Raw genomic sequence first — 5988 nt, 5'->3', positions numbered from 1 at the left:
CCACTTGGAACATGGCTATTTTTGCCATAAACTAGATTTTTAAAAAATCTGATAACCTTTTTCCAAAGTGACTTTTTCCACATCCATTCACTCAAAGAATCTACATTGGCAAGTCTCGCTGACCAAGTGCTTCCTTACAATTATAAAGGTAAATAATTAGCAGGGGGAAGGGAGGCCAATTCCCAGATGGGGATTAAATCACTGCAAACAACAAGTCCATTTATGACAGCTTTTGACCTTGTCAGAGCAGAATCAACACAAACCCCGGGTCATATAGTGTTCAGTAATTACATATATGGAATTTAAAATGTATACATATATAGTTCCACACATACATAATAAAAAAATCGGAAGCAATGTATGTTGCTAAACTTTCAAGGATTCTCATCTCCAACATTCACCTGGAAAGTAGCTGGCTCTAATGGCCCGGTTGTGGCAGTGATAAAATCAACTTAAAAGCAGGTTTAACTAAAATTGCTCAAAGGGAAAATAAGAAACTGGGGGTGCAGAGATTTTTTTGTGTCTGTGGGGAGAGGGGAGCATTGAGAGAAATAGAGAAATGCTTCTTTTATTCTTCTTGGATTTTTTCAGACCCAAGACAAGTTCTTGAGGACACACATCAAATGCTACAGTCCTTCCTTATCTATAATCAAAACAAAACAAGTAATTAAAAAAAATTCCTCTTCCATTCTGTACTCTCAATAAAATGCAGAGTACAGCCAGAAGATATCACCAAGATGAACCATCTCAGGAGAAATTAAAATTGGGAAATGAAATGAGGCCATGAGCTATCGAGTCATGGGGTTAGGATTTCACAGCTAGTGTCCGTGACCAGCAGATTGTGCTCAAACTGGGCAGACAGCTTCCCATCTCTCATCACTGCTGTCCAAACATCCAGCCAGGTTTCATCCTGCCTTCCACCTTCACAAATTATTGGCTCAATTGTAAATATGTGGCCGGGCTTCATCACTCCAACTGCTTTATTTTTGGCCTAGTGAGATGCATTGAGGACTGTATGAAAAAGCCTGTGGATTCTATGCCCACAATAGCTTCAAACAACTGAAAATTCATTTGCTTGGTCATGCTTCTGGATAATGTTTCCCAATTCTCTGTATCAAACACCAAGTTTCACTGCATCAGTGGCTTGCATCAGGCACTCACACGTGGTCTGAACAAGTTTCCATGCTCGCTCATCCATGTCTCCAGCAAAAAACATCTCATTCAGGTCCCTGTGATAACCATTGTGATAAAGAGTGATGTCCACATTAACAATATCACCTTCTTGCAAGGGCCATCTCTCTGGAATTCCATGGCAGATCACTTCATTCACTGAAGTACAACAAGACTTTGGGAAATTATAATAATTCAGGGGAGAAGGATAGCAATTTCTTGCAAGGCATGCTAAGTGTACAGCATGATCTATTTCTTCAGTAGTTACACCTGGTTTAATCGCCCCAGCATCAATGTCCACACAGGCTTCTCTAGCAAGCTTACACAGCAGTAGCATCCCTTCTATATCTTCAGATGAGAGTAACTTAACTTGAGAAGTACCTTTAAGAGCCTGCTCAGATTCAGACATTCCTAAAGGGTGATCAGCATAATCTGGTCTTTGACTATGACTTGGCACTGGCCTTGACATCAGTGGATAATGTGGTCTGAGTTTACTAACAATAACGTGTCCATGGGTCAGTGTTGATGTCCCCTTCCACAGTCCAGGAAGACAATTCTTGCTTGGTTTTTTCATCTTTTGCTTTCATATGTAGTAACTTGTGAGAAACCCAACTTCCTTGAAAACATTCCTGTGAGCGGAAGGAAGTATGAGTCCTGGATGCCCAGCTTGATGCAGGTGGGACACTGGAGCTTGGCCTCGCTGCTGCAACCATCCGTCTCTCACACACACATCTCCAAGGCCGCCATGCTGCCTGGCTGCTGGAGGAGCCCCTCACCGAGTCCCTCCCAGCTTTGGCTTCTTCTTTTCAAACTCAAAATATGGTTCACACAAGAGAGAAGCCATTGTTTCTTTTCTCAGCTCCCAACAGCAGTACCTACCCCCACCCCGTCTAGTCTGTTAATGCTTTTACCACCACCACAATTCATATTCAAATATATAATATTTTTCAGTTAACACCAAAAGTGCATAATTACGAGAGTGTATTTTATTAATATGGTTAAATTAGTCTTAATTTTCAAAATTGTATCTTATGGTTAACAAATTTGAAATTGTTAACAACATTGACTCTTTTCCATAGATCATAATAGTTTTTTTCTTTCCACAGCATAACTCCATTTATATAACATTCTTAAAATGACAAAGTTATAGAAATGGGGAACAGATTTGTGGTTACTATAGGCTTGGGAGGAAGTAGGGGAAGAGATGGGCAGGGAGGAGGGAAGTGGGTGTAGTTATAAAAGGGCACCAGGAGTAATCCTGATGTTGATAGACTTTTCTGTATCTTGACTGTGGTGGTGGATACATGACACTACCCCCGTGATAAAATTGTACAGATTTTTTTATTAGTTTCTGTTTTATAACAAAGTGAATCAGTCATACATATACATCTGTTCCCATATCCCTTCCCTCTTGCATCTCCCTCCCTCCCAACCTCCCTATCCCACCCGTCCAGGAGGTCACAGAGCACCAAGCTGATCTCCCTGTGCTATGTGGCTGCTTCCCACTATCTATCTACCTTACGTTTGGTAGTGTATATATGTCCATGCCTCTCGCTTTGTCACAGCTTACCCTTCCCCCACCCCATATCCTCAAGTCCATTCTCAAGTAGGTCTGTGTCCTTGTTCCTGTTTTACCCCTAGGTTTTTCATGACATTTTTTTCTTAAATTCCATATATATGTGTTAGCATACGGTATTTGTCTTTCTCTTTCTGACTTACTTCACTCTGTACGACAGACTCTAGGTCTATCCACCTCATTACAAATAGCTCAATTTCGTTTCTTTTAATGGCTGAGTAATATTCCATTGTATATATGTGCCACATCTTCTTTATCCATTCATCTGATGATAGACACTTAGGTTGTTTCCATCTCCGGGCCATTGTGAATAGAAGTGCAATGAACATTTTGGTACATGTCTCTTTTTGAATTATGGTTTTCTCAGGGTATATGCCTAGTAGTGGGAATGCTGGGTCATATGGTAGTTCTATTTGTAGTTTTTTAAGGAACCTCTATACTGTTCTCCATAGAGGCTGTACCAATTCACATTCCCACCAGCAATGCAAGAGTGTTCCCTTTTCTCCACACCCTCTCCAACATTTATTGTTTCTAGATTTTTCATGATGGCCATTCTGACTGGTGTGAGGTGATACCTCATTATAGTTTTGATTTTCATTTCTCTAATGATTAAAGATGTTGAGCATTCTTTCATGTGTTTGTTGGCAGTCTATATATCTTCTTTGGAGAAATGTCTATTTAAGTCTTCTGCCCATTTTTGGATTGGGTTGTTTGTTTTTTTGCTATTGAGCTGCATGAGCTGCTTATAAATTTTGGAGATTAATCCTTTGTCAGTTGCTTCACTTTCAAATATTTTCTCCCATTCTGAGGGTTGTCTTTTGGCCTTCCTTATGGTTTCCTTTGCTGTGCAAAAGTTTTGAAGTTTCATTAGGTCCCATTTGTTTATTCTTGTTTTTATTTCCATTTCTCTAGGTGGTGGGTCCAAAAGGATCTTGCTGTGATTTATGTCATAGAGTGTTCTGCCTATGTTTTCCTCTAAGAGTTTGATACTTTCTGGCCTTACATTTAGGTCTTTAATCCATTTTGAGCTAATTTTTGTGTATGGTGTTAGGGAATGATCTAATCTCAAACTTTTACATGTCCCTGTCCAGTTTTCCCAGCACCACTTATTGAAGAGGCTGTCCTTTCTCCACTGTACATTCCTGCCTCTTTTATCAAAGATAAGTTGACCATATGTGCGTGGGTTTATCTCTGGGCTTTCTATCCTGTTCCATTGATCTATCTTTCTGTTTTTGTGCCAGCACCACACTGTCTTGATTACTGTAGCTTTGTAGAATAGTCTGAAGTCAGGGAGCCTGATTCCTCCAGCTCCGTTTTTCGTTCTCATGATTACTTTGGCTATTCGGGGTCTTTTGTTTTTCCAAACAAATTTTGAAATTTTTTGTTCTGGTTCTGTGAAAAATGCCAGTGGTAGTTTGATAGGGATTGCATTGAATCTGTAGATTGCTTTGGGTACTAGAGTCATTTTCACAATATTGATTCTTCCAATCCAGGAACATGGTATATATCTCCAGCTATTTGTATCATCTTTAATTTCTTTCATCAGTGTCTTATAATTTTCTGCATACAGGTCTTGTGTCTCCTTAGATAGGTTTATTCCTAGATATTTTATTCTTTTTGTTGCAATGGTAAATGGGAGTATTTTTTTGATTTCACGTTCACAGAGAGTCCCATACAGAATAAATCCAAGGAGAAATATGCCAAGACACATATTAATCAAACTGTCAAAAATTAAACACAAAGAAAACATATTAAAAGCAGCAAGGGAAAAACAACAATTTCACACTTAATGATTTTTCATCATTAGTGTACAGGAATGCCAGAGATATCTGTGCATTAATTTTGTATCCAGCTACTTTACCAAATTCATTGACTAGCTCTAGTAGTTTTCCAGTAGCATCTTTAGGATTCTCTATGTATAGTATCATGTCATCTGCAAACAGTGACAGCTTTACTTCTTCTTTTCCAATTTGGGTTCCTTTTATTTCCTTTTCTTCTCTGATTGCTGTGGCTAAAACTTCCAAAACTAGGTTGAATAAGAGTGGTGAGAGTGGGCAGCCTTGTCTTGTTCCTGATCTTAGTGGAAATGGTTTCAGGTTTTCACCACTGAGGACAATGTTGGCTGTGGGTTTGTCATATATAGCCTTTATTATGTTGAGGAAAGTTCCTTCTACGCCTACTTTCTGCAGGGTTTTTATCATAAATGGGTGTTGAATTTTGTCGAAAGCTTTCTCTGCATCTATTGAGATGATCATATGGTTTTTCTCCTTCAATTTGTTAATATGGTGTATCACGTTGATTGACTTGCATATATTGAAGAATCCTTGCATTCCTGGAATAAACCCTACTTGATCATGGTGTATGATCCTTTTAATGTGCTGTTGGATTCTGTTTGCTAGTATTTTGTTGAGGAGTTTTGCATCTATGTTCATCAGTGATATTGGCCTGTAGTTTTCTTTCTTTGTGACATCCTTGCCTGGTTTTGGTATCTAGGTGATGGTGGACTTGTAGAATGATTTTGGGAGTGTTCCTCCCTCTGCTATATTTTGGAAGAGTTTGAGAAGTATAGGTGTTAGCTCTTCTCTAAATGTTTGATAGAATTCTCCTGTGAAGCCATCTGGTCCTGGGCTTTTGTTTGTTGGAAGATTTTTAATCACAGGTTCAATTTCAGTGCTTGTGATTGGTCTGTTCATATTTTCTACTTCTTCCTGATTCAGTCTTGGCAGGTTGTGCATTTCTAAGAATTTGTCCATTTCTTCCAGGTTGTCCATTTTATTGGCATAGAGTTGCTTGTAGTAATCTCTCATGATCTTTTGTATTTCTGCAGTGTCAGTTGTTACTTCTCCTTTTTAATTTCTAATTCTATTGGTTTGAGTCTTCTCCCTTCTTTTTTTTTTTTTTTTTTTTGATGAGTCTGGCTAATGGTTTGTCAATTTTGTTTATCTTCTCAAAGAACCAGCTTTTAGTTTTATTGATCTTTGTTATTGTTTCCTTCATTTCTTTTTCATTTTTTTCTGATCTGGTCTTTATGATTTCTTTCCTTCTTCTAACTTTGGAGGATTTTTGTTCTTCTTTCTCTAATTGCTTTAGGTGCCGGGTCAGGTTGTTTTATCTAGATGTTTCCTTTTTCTTAAGGTGGGCTTTTATTGCTATAAACTTCCGCTTAGAACTGCTTTTGCTGCGTCCCATAGGTTTTGGGTCATCGTGTCTCCATTGTCATTTGTTTCTAAGTATTTTTTTAA

General features: G+C 38.5%; 1 pseudogene; it reads right to left on the bottom strand.

Moving 5' to 3' along the window:
- Positions 1 to 757: 757 nt before the first annotated feature.
- Positions 758 to 1917, bottom strand: LOC132485101 (methionine aminopeptidase 1-like; annotated as a pseudogene).
- Between the last annotated feature and the right edge of the window lie 4071 nt (positions 1918 to 5988).

The sequence above is a fragment of the Mesoplodon densirostris genome, chromosome 3 (assembly GCF_025265405.1).
Source record: "Mesoplodon densirostris isolate mMesDen1 chromosome 3, mMesDen1 primary haplotype, whole genome shotgun sequence".
NCBI classification, from domain to species: domain Eukaryota; kingdom Metazoa; phylum Chordata; class Mammalia; order Artiodactyla; family Ziphiidae; genus Mesoplodon; species Mesoplodon densirostris.
This window is presented reverse-complemented; position numbering and strand designations above follow the sequence as displayed.